The sequence below is a fragment of the Sciurus vulgaris genome (genome assembly GCF_902686455.1).
Source record: "Sciurus vulgaris genome assembly, chromosome: X".
Lineage (NCBI taxonomy): Eukaryota > Metazoa > Chordata > Mammalia > Rodentia > Sciuridae > Sciurus > Sciurus vulgaris.
Window position 1 is genome coordinate 75,096,339 of NC_136471.1, and position 21,139 is coordinate 75,117,477.

Here is a 21,139-nt window from a genome sequence, read left to right on the forward strand (position 1 = left end):
CCTATCATACTAGAAACAAAGGACAACTAATTTTTAGATTTTAAAAAAGGCATAAAAGAAAAAAAAACCTTTTGTACAATAATCTTATTTGAGTTAATGTTACCAAGGAAATTCAAGGCAAAGACATTTAAAAGGAACCTTTATAGATATAGATATTAAAAAGTTATATGTATAAAGCTTTATACAGGAACATGTAAACATATTGACATGCATTTTCTTCATGTTATAAGAAACAGAATTTTTCAAGTCTAATTTTCTCACCATATGCGGTGACATTGAAAAACTAGTCAGTTTCTTTTCAAATATTAAAATATTCTCACACAGTAGCACGTTTCACTGTTTAGACTACCAACTGTAGTGGGGTGGAAATGTAAAAACAAGTACATTTGCAGACTGGGTATGTATCTGAGTGGTAGAGTACTTCCATGGCATGTGCAAAGTCCGGGGTTCAATCCCCAGTACCACCAAAAAAAAAAAAAAAAGTACGATTGAAGTAAACTTTTTCCTCATAAACCTTAAATGAAGTACTCAAATAAATTTTACAAAAGAGCACAATCTCAAACCCTTAATCTTAAAATACTCTAATATGTCTAGCTGCTGTGTGTCTAGAATTTCAATGAAAACAGAACAGTTCACTGTACAGGGAAACAAAAGTTTTGCTATTAGAACAATAGGAATGTAGGTTATAAATTAGTGGAAAAAAAAGTCTTTAAGTTATTCTTACCGAATCAAGTCACATCATACATAAATTGCTCTAGACAATTAAAAAAACCTTTATTAGAGTAATGTGTTTCTGAGGGACTCAATACAAACACAAACCTGAAATTACTTTTGAATCACAAAGACTATTCCAGACTACTGGATTCTGAGCGTTGAGGGTCCTATAAAATGTAAAACATAATGAAGGAGGGGCTGGGGTAGTAGCTCAGTTGTTGAGTGCTTGCCTAGCACATTTGAGGCACTGGGTTTGATCCTCAGCACAGCATGAAAATAAAATAAAGATATTCTGTCCATCTAGTAGAAATAATATTTTTTAAAAATCAAGAGGGAATACTGGGGGGGGGAAGCCAAGATGAGATAGAAAACAACATTTTTAACCTATTTTTTTTTATTGTCATTTCCTCCAAATTTTGAAGCCTTCTATTTTCTAGATGGATATTTTCAATCTATACAATTTGCAGCTTAGTTGAGAGTAACATTAATTTACCTCTCCTACATCTGTCCTATTAGCTGAGTGATCCAGAGATGACTTCTGAATTGCAATCACTCTGTCATTTTATCATTGCTTCAGTCTGATTATCTTAATGGAAATCACCTGGAGTATCTATTGCTAAACATTTTTAAATACTTTCATTTATCATTAACTTAGGAAGTTTTCTACTTCTTATTCATCTGAAAGTTTCAGGCAACCTCAGTTCAGCCAAAGTCATTGGAAACAACTTTGCATTAGTATGATTATTTTCAAAGGGTGCAGACACCACAGTCTCAGCTGATCAATTTAAAAATGTATTTATTATGTGGAGTCTTTCTAGTGCTGCCCAACTGAGCTTTTCTTTCTTTGCTTTCCTTTCTTTTCTTTTCTTTTTTCTTTTTTCTTTTTGTATCAGGGATTAAAGCCAGGGCACTTAGCCACTGAGCCACATTCCTACCCTTTTTTAATTTTTAAATTTTGAGACAGGGTCTAAGTTGCTTAGGGTCTTACTAAGTTGCTGAAGCTGTTCTCAAAATTGCAATCCTCCTGCATCAGTCTCCTGAGTTGCTGGGATTACCAAACTAGCTTTTAAATATACTTCTTCATAATAATTTTCACTGCCAAAAGTTATCATCTTTGTGAACACCGTTGACAAGAAAGAAAGTGGGGGAGTCAGGGATTTAGCTCAGTGGCAGAGCGCTTGCCTTGCACGCACAAGGTCCTGAGTTCGATCCTTAGCCCTGGGGGGGAAAAAAAGTCTAACAAAAAAGAAAGAAAGGGGGAATAGGAGGGAGGTAGGAAAGAAGAGAGGGACAATGTTTAAAATTATTTGAGGTTGCCTTAAACAGTTGGGTCATACACTCCTTTTGGAAGCTGGAAAAAGCTATGGACACCCTCCACATAAAAATACACATACACAGACAATGTTATAATTTAAGAATGTTTTGAGGGGCTCTTTAATACATTCCCATACCGTAGTTGCAAATTTCTCACTTGGGACTGGGGTGTAGCTGGTACATACTCAGTATATATGAGGCCCTGAATTTGATCCTCAGCACCACACACACAAAAAAATTCCTACCTTAAATTGTGTTCCACTTTTATACAATCATCAAATCAAATAATTGTACTTGGATATGACCCTGTGCTACATAATCAAACTTGGCTACAAGTTATCAATTAATTCAAAATATATTGCTGAGTTTATTATATTTGCAGAATTTGCTATTTCCATAATCCCTACCCCATTACCTGAGGCTTCAAAGCAGTCGAATGAGCAGCAGTATGGTCGTTGCTAAGGATATCAGAGAGATGGGCTGTGTACACAGCAGGTACTATATAAAGTCCTCTCTTCAGACAACAGGGGACCAAATGCTTCTCATCAAATTAAATGAATCTTAAGATGACAGCTCTTGGAATATTTAGCTCATGTCAGTGTTATTTTTAGTGATACTGACATTGGTTTTTAAATGTCAGAAATGGTTTTTTAAAGAGAATTTTCTATTATAGGCATTACACTCATTTTTACTCAATAACTCTTTGTCATTTATTGGATCTCAGGAGTTGTATGCCTAAAATTTTAATACCTCTTATAATTGTGTATGAACTAATGCTACAGGAATGTAGTTCTCAAAGTGGAGAACCTAAAGAACCACACAAAAGGAGCAGGGGAAACAATCATTGGCCCTCCTACAGGTCCAGAACCAGTTTATTTCACCTCCAGCAAAAGTGGGAAAATCTGGTAGCTTGTGGTTGGTGGACTAGAATACTCACAATGATTTTATGTAGTGAATGGCTGGGAAAATTATGCTTAGATTAAAGGGCTCTCTGGATCTGCCCAGCAAACCTTAAAAACAAATCTTAGAAGGATCAAATTATTCACGAGTAACTTCACTGTGTCCCAGAATAAAACTCAAGAATATTAATGGTAACAAAAGTATATCCAACATGGTGAAATGTACAACATCTGGCATCCAATAAAAATTACCAGATATTCAAATGAGCTATAAAATACAATCAATAAAGAAAAATCAATAAAACCAGACCCAGAAGTGACAGAAATAAAGAAGCTTGTAGCAAAACATTAGAACAGTTTCCATATGTTTAAAAATGCAGAAGAAAACAAAAGAATGTTAAGAAGAAAAAAGTATGATAAAATACTGAACTTCCAGCATTAAAAAAAATAACAGATGAAAAAAATGCTAGGTGGTATTAACACAGGATTCAGCACTGCAGAAAAATGATCAGTGAACTTTATCACATAGCAAGTTGAGAGAGTTTGGAAACTAAAATTAAACAGAAAAGGAAAAAGGACAAAAAGAACAATCAGTGGTCTGTGGGACATCTTCAGTTTGCTTGAATGTAATTGTATTCCTCAAGGGGAGGAAGCAGAAAAATATTTTGAAGAAATAATGGCCAATGGAGATTAACTTCAGAATGGTGATATGAAGAGCTCTGCAGACACTCTCTCCAACAAAAGAACCATAACTGGTAAACATCATTGTTAAAACAGTCAGTTGAAATCTCTGGAAATTGTTCTAGGAGCATACAATGAATCCAGAAAAATCTACTGAATTTCACTATGAACAGTGACAACCTATAGCATTTGAAACACAGCCTGCTCCCTCCATTTGCACTACCCCACCATGATCCAAGTTCTTCCTCATGTGGATGCAGCCAGCAACACAGGCCTCCCCTCTAGTTACCAGTGAAGGCTCCAGTTTGTGCTCTGGAGAGGCAGACCACCCACATTTCTCATCTCATCCCTTTAATTCCATGTGGCACATACTATCTTAGCCAAGAGCAACTTATAACTTTGGGACTCTTCATCCATCAGTCCACAGCCATGGGGCAGAAGTTGCATCCAAGGCAAGACAGACTGAGAATATCAGGGTTTCAATCACCCTCAAACAAGCGTGCTCGTTCAGTAGAGACTGCATAACAGGAGAGGAAAGGGAAGACCAGAGGCTACAATTCCAAAGAAGCCCCCTACTCATGAAGCAGGGCTTTTACTCCAGACAAGTGGGGCACTTTCCCTGTGAACAGTTCTGAAGAGTTGTTACAGATGTTTTGCCCAAAGGGAGAGGCAGACCATGAGAACACCTAGCTCAAAGTTTTCCCAAGGGAAGAGAATGTATTGGGAACATAGTGTGGGGGAATTCAAGTCTGAGGGTGCTCTTAAAAACAATGAAAACTTTGGTGGTAAGCAATTAAGAGAAGACCATAGCTCCATTAGAGCTAACTCAGACCAGCTAAACGTTTAAGAGAGAAAAATCAGAACAAGGGAATAAGTCCTCCTGTGGTAGAAACAAGCCTCAAGGATTTGTTTCAAAGATTACTGCTAGGTTTGGGGTGAAGTTCAGTGGTAGAGGGTATGCTTAACATGTGTAAGGCTCTGGGTTCAATACCAGCACCCTCCCAAAAATTGCACCAGAGACTTCTGCTGCTAAAATGCCCAAGTTGAATGGATCAGATTGTAAAACAATTTATTACTCAAGTCACAGATTTAAAAATAGAGCAATCCGCTGGCAATTAGTAGAGGTTAATGGTTGCATATATTGCTAACAGAGACAGACAGCTTAAAAGAAAGATCAGTGAGGCGGTTTTCAAGATGGCGGCCTAGAGGGTGGCTGCATTTCGTGTTGCTCCAGGACTCAGGATTCAAGAGAGGAGATATTGGGACGCTTGGGACCAACTCAAAGCAGCCGGGTGACTCTCACCCCCTGGGGGGGCATCCCGGATGGGACGGGGGTCCCGGAACGCAGGAAACTTTGTGAAGTAGAACTGCCGGCGAGACGCCCCTCCCCCCACTGGAGCAGTGAACTCGGATAGCTGGGAGCGCCATAGAGGAGGCCGCTCGGCACAGCGCTGGGACTCGGAGCAGCCACTGGGGCTCCGGCGGCTGCCCGGGGGAGGAGTGGCGGGGAGAACTGTGTGGACTCAGGACACCGGGGCCTGCCCTGAGGAGGAGGAGAGGAGCGTGGCCACTTGGATTCGGAGAGACTGCACCAGAGCTGCAGGCGGTTGCCAGAGGAGAAGCTGCGCGGCGAGCCGTTTGGAATCAGAACGACGCTTCTGAACCCCGGGGCCTGCCCTGAGGACGAGGAGGAAGAGGAGCGGCCGCTTGGATTCGGGTGACTACACGGGAGCTACAGGCGGTTGCCAGAGAAGGGGCTGCGTGGCGAGCCGTTTGGACCCTGACCACTTCTGAACCCCGGGGCCTGCCCGGAGGAGTAGGAGAAGGAGGAGAAGGAGCGCGGCGGGTCCTTTGGACTCGCAGTGACTGCATTAGCGCTCCAGGCAGCTGCTCAGAGGAGAAGGCGAGTGGTGAGTTGTTTGGTCTTAAAGTGACAGCTCCTGAACACAGGGGGGGCTGCCTGGAGGAGAAGCGTGGTGGGACGCTTGGTCTTGAGTGGCCGCATCAGAGCTCCGGGCGGTGCCCAGAGGACCCGTGCAGCGGGTCACGTGGATTCAGAGCCGCTCAGAGGGACTGCTCCTGAACACCCGGGGGGTTATCTGGAGAAGGAGGAGGAACGGGGAGGGTCACTTCGACTCGGAGTGATTGATTGCCCCGGGCTACGGGTGGTTGGTGGGAGGAGGAGGCACGAAGTGAGTTTCTTGGACTCCTAGTGACCGCACCGGCATACTGGGCGGCTGTCTGGAGGAAGAGGCCTGTGGCGGGTCTCTGGGACTCAGAGCGATTGTTCGGGGCCACAGGTGGCTGCTCAGAGGAGGGGCCACGCAGCCAGGCGATTAGGTGCAGAGCAGGGTCCCAGGATCTAGGAGGCTTCTGGGTGGAAGAGCCGCACAGAGACAGGCTTAGGGCGGAGCGAAGGTTCCAGGCCTATGGGCAAATTCTCTGAGGAGGGGCAGCCTAAGGAGATTCATCTGCGAAGGGTGAGGCTCCCAGGCCCAGGAGGTAGGGCCGGGCCCCTGGAAACTTTGCAGAGGAAGGCAGCCCAGCCCAGGCAGTAGCTGTAAATTGAGGGGAACCTCTAGGAGGAAACTGACCAGCGAGACCTCCCCACTGGGTGAGTCTTCGCTGCCTGGTGAGGTTTCCCCACAAGGACGGTAAAACCAGAGACACAGGCCCAAACAGGCCTTGCCTCAGCCCACAGCCTAGGTCCCCTTTGGATGACCATTGGTCAACAAGTGGAGGCACCTCTGCCCACTAGCAGGGAATATACCCCACCTGAAGGCCACCACTCCTAGAGAGGCAGCTTCCTTGTGGAGCACCGCATTATCAACTTCCTCCAAGACTTCAGCCTACTGAAGGCTAAGAGGGGATATATATAGAAATCTTCAGGGACATTGTAAATCAACAGAGGAAATCTGCAATATCTCAGCGGTCCACTGATATCTGAACAATATGAGAAAACAAGGAAAGAAAATGCTGCAAACAAATCTAGATGTTACATCAATAAAACCCAATGACAGCATGGCAGAAGAAATGACAGAAAAGGAGTTCAGAATGTACATAATTAAAATGATCAGAGAAGCAAACGAGGAGATGAAAGAGCAAATGCAAGCATTGAATGATCGCACCAATCGACAGTTAAAAGAGCAAATACAGGAAGCAAAAGATCATTTCAATAAAGAGTTAGAGATATTGAAAAAAAAACAATCAAAAATCCTTGACATGAAGGAAACAATAAACCAAATTAAGAACTCCATAGAAAGCATATCCAATAGGATAGAACACCTGGAAGACAGAACCTCAGACATTGAAGACAAAATATTTAACCTTGAAAACAAAGTTGAACAAACAGAGAAGATGGTAAGAAATCATGAACAGAATCTACAAGAACTATGGGATATCATGAAAAGGCCAAATTTAAGAATTATTGGGATTGAGGAAGGCCTAGAGAAACAAGCCAAAGGAATGAACAACCTATTCAATGAAATAATATCAGAAAATTTCCCAAATCTGAAGAATGAAATGGAAAATCAAGTTCAAGAGGCTTACAGGACTCCAAATACACAAAATTACAACAGACCCACACCAAGGCACATTATAATGAAAATACCTAACATACAAAATAAAGACAGAATTTTAAAGGCTGTGAGAGAAAAGAACCAAATTACATTCAGGGGGAAACCAATACGCATATCAGCAGATTTTTCAATCCAGACCCTAAAAGCTAGAAGGTCCTGGAACAACATTTTTCAAGCCCTGAAAGAAAATGGATGCCAACCAAGAATCTTATACCCAGCAAAACTTATCTTCAAATTTGACGATGAAATAAAATCCTTCCATGATAAACAAAAGCTAAAAGAATTTACAAAAAGAAAGCCAGCATTACAGAACATTCTCAACAAAATATTCCATGAGGAAGAGATGAAAAACAAAGAAGCAAATCAGCAAAGGGAGGAATTATCCTAAAGGAATTATCAAATAAAGGAGGAAACAAGTTGTGTCAAACAAATAAATAAACAAAATTTTAAAAATGAACCAAATGACCGGGAAACCAAATCATTTCTCTATAATAACCCTGAATGTTAATGGCCTGAATTCATCAATCAAAAGACATAGACTGGCAGACTGGATTAAAAAGAAAGATCCAACAATATGTTGCCTGCAAGAGACTCACCTCATAGAAAAAGATACCCATAGACTAAAGGTGAAAGGATGGGGAAAAACATACCATGCACATGGACTCAGCAAAAAAGCTGGAGTATCCATCCTCATTTCCAATAATGTGGACTTCAAGCCAAAGTTAGTCAGAAGGGATAAAGAAGGTCATTTCATACTGCTTAAGGGAAGCATAAATCAGCAAGATATAACAATCATAAACATCTATGCCCCAAACAGTGGCTCATCTATGTATGTCAAACAAATCCTTCTCAATTTCAGAAACCAAATAGACCACAACACAATAATACTAGGTGATTTTAACACGCCGCTCTCACCACTGGACAGATCTTCCAGACAAAAATTGAACAAAGAAACCATAGATCTCAACAACACAATCAATAATTTAGACTTAACGGACATTTATAGAATATTCCATCCAACCAAGAGTGAATACACTTTCTTCTCAGCAGCACATGGATCCTTCTCTAAAATAGACCATATATTATGCCACAAAGCTAATGTTAGCAAATACTAGAAGATAGAGACACTACCATGTATTCTATCAGATCATAATGGATTGAAGTTAGAAATAAATGAAAGAGTAAAACACAGAAACTATTCCAACATCTGGAGATTAAACAATATGCTATTATATGATGAATGGATAACAGAAGATATTAGGAAGGAAATTAAAAAATTCTTAGAGGTAAAAGAGAACAAAGAAACATCATATCAAAATCTCTGGGACACTATGAAAGCAGTACTTAGAGGGAAATTTATTTCATGGAGCGCATTTAATAAAAGAAGTAAAACTCAACAAATAAACGACCTAACACTACAGCTCAAAGCCTTAGAAAAAGAAGAACAGAACAGCACCAAAAGTAGTAGAAGACAGGAAATAGTTAAAATCAGAGCTGAAATCAATGAAATTGAAACAAAAGAAACAATACAAAAAATTGACAAAATAAATAGTTGGTTCTTCGAAAAAATAAACAAAATTGATAAACCTTTAGCCACACTAACAAAGAGAAGACGAGAGAAAACCCAAATCACTAAAATTCGGAATGAACAAGGAAATATCACAACAGACAGGATGGAAATACAAAACATAATTAGAAGCTATTTTGAAAATCTATACTCCAACAAAATAGAAAATTTCGAAGACATCAACAGGTTTCTAGAGACATATGAATTGCCTAAACTGAATGAGGAGGACATAAACAATTTAAATAGACCAATTTCAAGTACTGAAATAGAAGAAGTCATCCAAAGCCTACCAACAAAGAAAAGTGCGGGACCAGATGGGTTCTCAGCCGAGTTCTACAAAACCTTTAAAGAAGAGCTCATTCCAATACTTCTCAAAGTATTCCATAAAATAGAAGAGGAGGGAACCCTCCCAAACTCATTCTATGAAGCCAATTTCACCCTGATACCTAAACCAGACAGAGACTCATCAAGGAAAGAAAATTTCAGACCAATATCCTTAATGAACATCGACGCAAAAATTCTCAACAAAATTTTAGCAAATCGCATACAAAAACATATTAAAAAGATAGTGCACCATGATCAAGTGGGTTTCATCCCAGGGATGCAAGGTTGGTTCAACATCCGGAAATCAATAAACGTAATTCACCATATTAATAGACTTAAAGTCAAGAATCACATGATTATTTCAATAGATGCAGAAAAAGCATTTGATAAAATACAGCACCCCTTCATGCTCAAAACACTAGAAAAAATAGGGATAGTGGGAACATTCCTTAACATTGTAAAGGCCATTTATGCTAAGCCCATGGCTAATATCATTCTCAATGGTGAAAAACTGAAAGCATTCCCCCTAAAAACTGGAACAAAGCAGGGATGCCCTCTTTCTCCACTTCTATTCAACATCGTTCTTGAGACTCTGGCCAGAGCAATTAGACAAACCAAAGAAATTAAAGGGATACGAATTGGAAAAGAAGAACTCAAACTATCCCTGTTCGCTGATGACATGATTATATATTTAGAGGAACCTGGAAATTCCACCAGAAAACTCTTAGAACTCATAAGTGATTTCAGTAAAGTAGCAGGTTACAAGATCAATGCCCATAAATCCAACGCATTTTTATACATAAGTGATGAATCTTCAGAAAGAGAAATTAGGAAAACTACCCCATTCACAATAGCCTCGAAAAAAATAAAATACTTGGGAATCAATCTCACAAAAGAGGTGAAAGACCTCTACAATGAGAACTATACAACACTAAAGAAAGAAATTAAAGAACACCTTAGAAGATGGAAAGATCTTCCATGTTCTTGGATAGGAAGAATTAATATTGTCAAAATGGCCATACTACCTAAAGTGCTATACAAATTCAATGCAATTCCAATTAAAATCTCAATGACGTACCTTACAGAAATAGAGCAAGCAATTATGAAATTCATCTGGAAGAATAAGAAACCCAGAATAGCTAAAGCAATCCTTAGCAGGAAGAGTGAAACAGGGGGTATTGCAATACCAGATCTTCAACTCTACTACAAAGCAATAGTAACAAAAACAGCATGGTATTGGTACCAAAATAGAAAGGTAGATCAATGGTACAGAATAGAGGACACGGACACAAACCCAAATAAATACAATTTTCTCATACTAGACAAAGGGGCCAAAAATATGCAATGGAGAAAAGATAGCCTCTTCAACAAATGGTGCTGGGAGAATTGGAAATCCATATGCAACAGAATGAAACTAAACCCATATCTCTCACCATGCACGAAACTAAACTCAAAATGGATTAAGGACCTCGGAATCAGACCAGAGACCCTGCAGATTATAGAAGAAAAAGTAGGTCCAAATCTTCACCTTGTTGGTCTAGGACCAGACTTCCTTAACAGGACTCCCATAGCACAAGAAATAAAAGCTAGAATCAACCACTGGGATAGATTCAAACTAAAAAGCTTTCTCTCAGCAAAGGAAACTATCAGCAATGCGAAGAAAGAGCCTACAGAGTGGGAGAATATCTTTGCCAATCATACTTCAGATAGAGCACTAATCTCCAGAATCTATAAAGAACTCAAAAAACTCTACTCCAAGAATTCAAATAGTCCAGTCAACAAATGGGCTAAGGAAATGAATAGACACTTCACAGAAGAAGATCTACAAGCAATCAACAAACATATGGAAAAATGTTCAACATCTTTAGTAATAAGAGAAATGCAAATCAAAACCACCCTAAGATTCCATCTCACCCCAATTAGAATGGCGATTATCAAGAATACGAGCAACAACAGGTGTTGGCGAGGATGTGGGGAGAAAGGTACACTCATACACTGCTGGGGGGGCTGCAAATTAGTGCAGCCACTATGGAAAGCAGTGTGGAGATTCCTTAGAAAACTTGGAATGGAACCACCATTTGACCCAGCTATCCCACTCCTTGGCCTATACCCAAAGGACTTAAAATCTGCATACTACAGAAATACAGCCACATCAATGTTCATAGCTGCTCAATTCACAATAGCCAGACTGTGGAACCAACCTAGATGCCCTTCAATTGATGAGTGGATAAAGAAACTGTGGTATATATATACTATGGAATATTACTCAGCCATAAAGAATGATAAAATTATGACATTTGCAGGCAAATGGATGAAATTGGAGAATATCATGCTAAGTGAGATAAGCCAATCTCAAAAAGCCAAAGGACGAATGATATCGCTAATAAGTGGAGGATGACACATAATGGGGGGGAGGGAAGGGTTAGAGTTAGGGTTAGGGAGGGGGTCAAGTACGGAGGAAGGAACTACTGTATAGAGGGTAAAGAGGGGTGGGAGGGGTGGGGGGAAGGGAAAAAATAATAGAATGAATCAAACAACATTGCTCTATGTAAATTTATGGTTACACAAATGGTATGCCTTTACCCCATGTACAGAGAAACAACATGTATCCCATTTGTTTACAATAAAAAAAAAAAAAAAGAAAGATCAGTGAAAGACAGAAAGAGCTTTGCTTAAAGTATGTTATCCCATGGGGACTGTGTGCATGCCCAAGGCTGGATCTGAAGAATGACATCATATGCTTCACATTACAGTGGAAATAGACCTTACTCAAATTGTCCTGCTGAATTTCTAAACTAAAATAAAAAACCAAACGCAGGCTCAAAAGGCAAAGTGAATGATATCCAAATTTTCTATAATATATTATCTGAAATGTTGCAATTTCAACTTTAAAATGTACAACATACAAAGAAACAAGAAAAAATAACCAATACCCAGGGGAAAAATCAGGTAACAGAAACTGCCTTTGAGAAGACCTAGAAGTCAAACTTAAATGGCAAAGACTTCCAAACACCTACAATAAGTATGTTCAAAGAAATAAAGGAAACTATGCTTAAAGTAATAAAGTTATGATGATAATTTCTCATCTAATAAATAAAACCAACAAATGGACAGATATTTTAAAAAATGAAAACAAGTTGAAAAGTAAAATAATTGAAAAATTCACTGAGGTGATTGATAGTAAATTTGAGCTTCAGCAAAGTTGAAGACAGATGATAAAGATGATGGAATCCAAAGAATAGAGAAGAAAAAATGAAGAAAAATCAATACAGAGTAATGTAAATGTGGGACATCATTAATCATACCAACAAAAATGCAATGAAAGTACCAGAATGAGAGAAGAAATGAAGCAGAAAAAGTGTCCAAAGAAATGTTGAAACTTCCCAGATGTGATGAAAAACTTTGTGAGTTTAATGAACTCCTAGAAGGATAAGGCCAAGAGATCTAGAAATACCAAAATGTTGAAATCCAAAGACAAAAGAAATCTTGAAAGAAGTAGAGAAAAATGACATCACAAGCAAGACAATCTCAGTAAGAATAACAGTTGATTTCTTTTTTTTTATTAAAAATCATAAATTTACATAGGGCAATGTTGTTTGATTCATTCTGTTATTTTTTCCCTTCCCCCAACCCCTCCCACCCCTCTTTTCCCTCTATACAGTCCTTCCTTCCTCCATTCTTACCACCCTCCTTATCCCTAACCCTAAACCTAACCCTAACCTGAATGCTAACCCCTCCTACCCCCCATTATATGTCCTCATCCGCTTATCAGCGAGATCATTCGTCCTTTAGTTTTTTGAGATTGGCTTATCTCACTTAGCATGATATTCTCCAATTTCATCCATGTGCCTGCAAATGCCATAATTTTATCATTCTTCATGGTGGAGTAATGTTGCATTGTATATATATGCCACAGTTTCTTTATCCATTCATCAACTGAAGGGCATCTAGTTTGGTTCCATAGTCTGGCTATGGTGAATTGAGCAGCTATGAACATTGATGTGGCTGTATCTCTGTAGTATGCTGATTTTAAGTCGTTTGGGTATAGGCCAAGGAGCGGGATAGCTGGGTCAAATGGTGGTTCCATTCCAAGCTTTCTGAGGAATCTCCATACTGCTTTCCAGAGTGGCTGCACTAGTTTGCAACCCCACCAGCAATGTATGAGTGTACCTTTTTCCCCACATCCTCGGCAACACCTATTGTTGCTTGTGTTCTTAATAATTGACATTCTAATTGGGGTGAGATGAAATCTTAGGGTAGTTTTGATTTGCATTTCTCTTATTACTAGAGATGTTGAACATTTTTTCATATATCTGTTGATTGCTTGTACATCTTCTTCTGTGAAGTGTCTGTTCATTTCCATAGCCCATTTGTTGATTGGATTATTTGTATTCTTGGTGTAGAGTTTTTTGAGTTCTTTATAGATTCTGGAAATTAGCGCTCTATCTGAAGTATGAGTGGCAAAGATATTCTCCCACTCTGTAGGCTCACTCTTCACATTACTGATAGTTTCGTTTGCTGAGAAAAAGCTTTTTAGTTTGAATCTATCCCAGTGGTTGATTCTAGCTTTTATTTCTTGTGCTATGGGAGTCCTGTTAAGGAAGTCTGATCCTAAGCCAACAAGTTGAAGGTTTGGACCTACTTTTTCTTCTATAAGATGCAGGGTCTCTGGTCTGATTCCGAGGTCCTTGATCCATTTTGAGTAGAGTTTTGTGCAGGGTGAGAGATAGGGATTTAGGTTCATTGTGTTGCATATGGATTTCCAGTTTTCCCAGCACCATTTGTTGAAGAGGCTATCTTGTCTCCATTGCATATTTTTGGCACCTTTGTCTAGTATGAGAAAATTGTATTTATTTGGGTTTGTGTCCATGTCCTCTATTCTGTACCATCGATCTACCTTTCTATTTTGGTACCAATACCATGCCGTTTTTGTTACTATTGCTTTGTAATAGAGTTGAAGATCTGGTATTGCAATACCCCCTGCTTCGCTCTTTCCACTGAGGATTGCTTTAGCTATTCTGGGTTCTTATTCTTCCAGATGAATTTCATAATTGCTTGCTCTATTTCTGTAAGGTACATCATTGGGATTTTAATTGGAATTGCATTGAATCTGTATAGCACTTTTGGTAATATGGCCATTTTGACAATATTAATTCTGCCTATCCAAGAACATGGGAGATCTTTCCATCTTCTAAGGTTTTCTTTAATTTCTTTCTTTAGTGTTCTGTAGTTCTCATTGTAGAGGTCTTTCACCTCTTTTGTGAGATTGATTCTCAAGTATTTTATTTTTTTTCGAGGCTATTGTGAATGGATTAGTTTTCCTAATTTCTCTTTCTGAAGACTCATCACTTATGTATAAAAATGCATTGGATTTATGAGCATTGATCTTGTAACCTGCTACTTTACTGAATTCACTTATGAGTTCTAAGAGTTTTCTGGTGGAATTTCCAGATTCCTCTAAATATATAATCATGTCATCAGTGAACAGGGATAGTTTGAGTTCTTCTTTTCCAATTTGTATCCCTTTAATTTCTTTGGTTTGTCTAATTGCTCTGGCCAGAGTCTCAAGAACAATGTTGAACAGAAGTGGTGAAAGAGGGCATCCCTGCCTTGATCCAGTTTCTAGGGGGAATGCTTTCAGTTTTTCACCATTTAGAATGATATTGGCCATGTGCTTAGCGTATATGGCCTTAACAATGTTAAGGAATGTTCCCACTACCCCGATTTTTTCTAGTGTTTTGAGCATGAAAGGATGCTGTATTTTATCGAATGCTTTTTCTGCATCTATTGAAATAATCATGTGATTCTTAACTTTTAGTCTGTTGATATGGTGAAAGACATTGATTGATTTCCGGATGTTGAACCAACCTTGCATCCCTGGGATAAAACCCACTTGATCGTAGTGCACTATCTTTTTAATATATTTTTGTGTGTGATTTGCTAAATTTTTTTTGTTGAGAATTTTTGTGCCAATGTTCATTAAGGATATTGGTCTGAAATTTTCTTTCCTTGATGAGTCGCTGTCTGGTTTAGGTATCAGGGTGATATTGGCTTCATAGAATGAGTTTGGGAGGGTTCCCTCCTCTTCTATTTTGTGGAATTTTTTGAGAAGTATTGGAATGAGCTCTTCTTTAAAGGTTTTGTAGAACTCGGCTGAGAACCCATCTGGTCCCGCACTTTTCTTTGTTGGTAGGTTTTTAATGACCTCTTCTATTACATTGCTTGAAATTGATTTATTTAAGTTGTGTATGTCCTCCTGGTTCAGTTTAGGTAATTCATATGTCTCTAGAAACTTGTTGATGTGTTTGAGGTTTTCTGTTTTGTTGGAGTATAGATTTTCAAAATAGCTTCTAATTATGTTTTGTATTTCACTCGTGTCTGTTGTGATATTTCCTTGTTCATTCCAAATTTTAGTAATTTGAGTTTTCTCCCTCTTTGTCTTTGTTAGTGTGGCTAAGGGTTTATCAATTTTCTTTATTTTTTCAAAGAACCAACTATTTATTTGGTTAATTTTTCCGATTGTTTCTTTTGTTTCAATTTCATTGATTTCGGCTCTGATTTTAACTATTTCCTGTCTTCTACTACTTTTGGTGTTGGTCTGCTCTTCTTTTTCTAGGGCTTTGAGCTGTAGTGTTAAGTCGTTTCTCTGTTGATTTCTAATTCTTTTGTTGAATGCACCCCATGCAATAAATCTTCCTCTAAGTACTGCTTTCATAGTGTCCCAGAGGTTTTGATATGATGTGTCTTGGTTCTCATTTACTTCTAAAAATGTTTTTGTTTCCCTCCTGATGTCTTCTGTTATCCATTCATCATATAATAATGTATTATGTAATCTCCAGGTATTGGAGAAGTTTCTGTTTTTTATTCTGTCATTTATTTCTAATTTCAATCCATTATGATCTGATAGAGTACAAGATACTATCTCTATCTTCTTGTATTTGCTAACAGTAGCTTTGTGGCATAAGACATGGTCTATTTTAGAGAAGGATCCATGTGCTGCTGAGAAGAAAGTGTATTTGTTCTTTGTTGGATGGTATATTCTATATAAGTCGGTTAAGTCTAAATTGTTGATTGTGTTATTGAGATCTGTGGTTTCTTTATTCAATTTTTGTTTGGACAATCTATCCAGTGGTGAGAGAGGCATGTTAAAATCGCCTAGTGTTATTGTGTTGTGGTCTATTTGATTTCTGGAATTGAGAAGGATTTGTTTGACGTACATGGATGAGCGAATGTTTGGGGCATAGATATTTATGATTGTTATGTCTTGCTGATTTATGCTTCCCTTAAGCAGTATGTAATGTCCTTCTTTATCCCTTCTGACTAGTTTTGACTTGAAGTCCACATTATCTGAAATGAGGATGGATACTCCAGCTTTTTTGCTGTGTCCGTGTGCATGGTATATTTTTTCCCATCCTTTCACCTTTAGTCTATGGGTATCTCTTTCTATGAGATGAGTCTCTTGCAGGCAGCATATTGTTGGATTTTTCTTTGTAATCCAATCTGCCAGTCTATGTCTTTTGATTGATGAGTTCAGGCCATTAACATTCAGGGTTATTATTGTGATATGATTTGTATTCCCAGTCATTTGACTCATTTTTGTTTTTTGACATGATTTGGTTTCTCCTTTATTTGGTTATTCCTTTAGGCTAGTTCCTTCCGTTGCTGATTTGCATCATTGTTTTTCATCTCTTCCTCATGGAATATTTTGCTGAGAATGTTCTGTAATGCTGGCTTTCTTTTGTAAATTCTTTTAGCTTTTGTTTATCATGGAAGGATCTTATTTCATCGTCAAATCTGAAAGTAAGTTTTGCTGGGTATAAGATTCTTGGTTGGCATCCATTTTCTTTCAGGGCTTGGTAAATGTTGTTCCAGGCCCTTCTAGCTTTTAGGGTCTGGATTGAAAAATCTGCTGATATCCATATTGGTTTCCCCCTGAATGTAATCTGATTCTTTTCTCTTGCGGCCTTTAAAATTCTGTCTTTATTTTGTATGTTAGGTATTTTCATTATAATGTGCCTTGGTGTGGGTCTGTTGTAATTTTGTATATTTGGAGTCCTATAAGCCTCTTGTACTTGGTTTTCCATTTCATTCTTCAGATTTGGGAAATTTTCTGATATTATTTCATTGAATAGTTTGTTCATTTCTTCGGTTTGTTTCTCTAAGCCTTACTCAATCCCAATAATTCTTAAATTTGGCCTTTTCTTGATATCCCATAATTTTTGTATATTCTGTTCATGATTTCTTACCATCTTTTCTGTTTGGTCAACTTTGTTTTCAAGATTCAATATTTTGTCTTCAATATCTGAGGTTCTGTCTTCCAGGTGTTCTATCCTATTGGTTATGCTTTCTATGGAGTTTTTAACTTGGTTTATTGTTTCCTTCATTTCAAGAATTTCTGTTTGGTTTTTTTTCAGTATGTCTAACTCTTTATTGAAATGATCTCTTGCTTCCTGTATTTGCTCTTTTAACTGTTGATTGGTGTGATCATTTAATGCCTGCATTTGCTCTTTCATCTCCTCGTTTGCTTCCCTGATTGTTTTAATTATGTACATTCTGAACTCCCTTTCTGACATTTCTTCTGCTGTGCTGTCATTGGGTTTTATTGATATAGTATCTAGGTTTGTTTGGGACATTTTCTTCCCTTGTTTTCTCATATTGGTCAGATGTCAGTGGGACTCTGTGATATTGCAGATTTCCTCTGTTGGCTTATAGTGTCCCTGTAGATTTCCAGTGTATCACCTCCCAGCCTTCAGTAGCCTGAAATCTTGGAATAACTTGATAATGCAGTGCTTCCAAAGAAAGCTGCCCCTAGCCCGCTACTGGTTCCAGGGAGAGAGACCTGGAGAGGTCTCTGGCTGCCCTGCCCTGGTCCCAGAGGCTGTTTGTGGGTTGGAGGTCTCCGCTGGGTTGGGGACTTGTGGCTGGCTCTGTGTAGAAAGGCTCTCACTGGGTGGTCTGCTCCAAGAAGCTAGCCCAGAACGGTGCTTCCCGCTCGAGGGAGTCAGGCTCCTTGGGGAAGTCCCTGGCTGCCCTGTCCTGGTCTCTGAAGCAACCTGCGGGTGGGCCGGAGCTGGCTGCGCGCTGGTTCAGGGACTTGGAGCTGGTTCTGTGCAGAAAGGCTCTCACTGGGGGACCTGCTCCGAGAAGGTTTAGAATCTGGCCCTGTGGGAGGAGCCCACCGCCAGAGTGCTCAGGGCTGCCTGGGGGAGACTCTAGCTGCCCTGCCCTACTCTAATAAGCTGCCCAAATCCGGGCCTGCCTCCTGGGCCGAGCTTCACCAGGTCGGGGAGACTCAGCCCATGGTTCTATTTTAGTCCGAGTTTCTCAATGCCTCCCCTTCTTGAATCCTGGGTTCTGGAGTGACTGGAGATGCAGTCACTCTCTTGTCTACCATCTTGGATCCAACAGTTGATTTCTTATTGAAACAATATAGGCCAGAAGACAGCAGAACAAAATATTCAAATTGTTTAAAAAACCTTTCAATCAAGAATCTTTGTAAAAGTTTTTAATTTTATTTTTTAATTTGTTCTAATTAGTTATACATGACAGTAGAATGCATTTTTTTTGCAGTGCTGGGGATTGAACCCAGGGCCTTCTGCTTGCAAGGCAAGCACTCTACCAACTGAGCTATATCCCCAGCCCAGTAGAATGCATTTTGACACAGTAGTATCAACAAAATTACTGAATAGTTCCATTTTATTGTCCCCTACAGAAATACTGAAAAAAAGCAAAATTTGTCGGGACGAATTTTGTCACAAATCTGGAAAACAGTCACATGTATATAGCAACCAAACACTGAATCAATTAAAAGGAAACTTGAAAAGTAGCAGGAAAACTGTGCCTTGAAGTGGCAGCAGACCATGTTCCCAATGTGCCCAATCTTGGTCTCTGATTCTGGTGGGAGCAGAGCAAAACTTATTCACAAATTATTGTGTATGCCTGTTCTAACCTGTCTGAGGGCAACATGAAGGATTACTGCAAGGTACTGTTCTGTTTTTCCAAACTTGGAACTCAGGGTGGAAAAGTGGTAGGTGTTGCTGGAAAATACTGTAAAGGGAATTAATAATCCACAGACACCTGAAGCAAAAGATAGAGACTAGACCATCTAAAGTCTGGGAGAAAAAGCTGGGGAAAAATGTTGGGAAAAATAAAGCATTAAAAAGCACCAGTATATAGGAAGGAATTTAGAAACTCATGCCTTTGGCAAGATGAATCTCAGAAAAGACCTGAAAAAAATCTAAGCTTTCATGTTGTGCTTATCCCTAGGCTCAGAACAAGCCTAGTTAAGTGCTGAAGAATTGTTTTAGCCCAGAGCCAATCTGCAAAGACTGGATGAAGTGTTTGGGTTTAGGGGAGTTGATTTTGTTTTTCTTTCATGTTTTTCTGGGGTTTTGTGCTGTTGTAAGCTACTGCTATCCAGGAATGTCTATCAAAATGTTAGTTGGACATGAGCTAAATAGTCATTTCACTGACCACATTAAAAAAATAGTCTATAAAAAACAGTTTGTAAAAGTCACTAAACAAAAGAACTACTACTGCCTTCAAAACAAAAACAAACAAAACCCCAGCAAACCTTAATGTTATGGACTAAATTGTGTTTCCCCCCAAATTCATAAGTTGAAACTGTAACCCACAGATCTGACTGTATTTGGGAATAAGACTTTTAAGAATCTAATTAAGGGGTTAGGTATCTATCTCAGTAGTCTGTAGCACCACAGAAAAAATAAAGGAAGTCATTAAAGTTAAATGAGGCCTTTAGAGTGGAGTCTGGATCCAGCAGCATCATTGTGCTTTTAAGAAGCAGAAGATGCACAGCAAGAAGGTGGCTTCCTGCAAACCAGGATGACAGAACTTGCCAAAAAACAACCCTGCCTGTACCTACTGGCACCTTAATCTTAGACTTCCAGCTTCCAGAAGTGTGAGGCTGGAAGCTAAAGTAATCAAAACAGTGTACTACAAGCACATTAGACATACAGAAACAAATGTCTGTTTAAGCAGCTGATCTATGGTATTCTGTTGTGGTAGCCCAAGGAGTCTGACAAGGACTGCAAGGTCATGAAACTAGGAATCAGTAACAGAAAAAAAGGGAAATTCATAACTATGTGGAAATTAAATAATGCATTATTAAATAATCAATGGGTCAAAGAAGAAATCATAAAGGAATTAGGTCATATTTAGATAGCCATAGCAATTAGTCAAAAAAGAAATAAAAAGCATCTAAATAAGAAAGAAATAAAATTATTCTTAATCACAGATGAATTGATCCTGTATTGAGAAAAATCCCAAGGTATCCATAAGAAAGAAACCAGATTAATAAATGAATTTATCCAGATTGCAGGGTATAAGAATCATTTTTTTCTATAAATCAGCACTCAATAATTTTAAAAGGAAATAGAGTAATTCCATTTGCCATATCATCTAGAAGATACTTAGAAATAAATTTAACTGAGGTGAAAAACTTACACACTGAAAACTAGAAAACATTGTTGAAAGAAATATAGAAAATATAAATAGGCATCTAATATACATTGATAGACTTAATATTATTAGGATGGCAATACTACCCAAAGCAATTTACAAATTCAATGTGATTTCTAACGGTGTTCCAATAGCTATTTTGGCAAATATGGAAATGTTGGTCCTTGAATTCATGTGAATTTCAAGCAGCCCCAAATAGCCAAAATAATTTTTGCAGCAGTTGGGATAAAACCCAGGGCCTTGTGTATACTAGGCAAACCCTCTACCACTGAGCTACATCCCAAGTTTTAAAAAGAAGAAGAGGAAATTAAGGAAATTCATGTTTTTCGATACCAAACCTTACTAATAAGCTAAAGTAATCAAAACAGTGTACTACAAACACATTAGACATACAGAAAATGCTATAGAAAGAAGGAACTCAAAATAAATCCATACATCTATAGCCAATTGATTTTTCACAAGGATGCCAAATCCATTCAATGAGTAAGGAATAGTCTTTTCAACAGGTGGTGCTGGTATAACTGAATATACACACATAAAAATTAACTCAAAAATGGATAAAAGAGCAAGCATAAAACTATAAT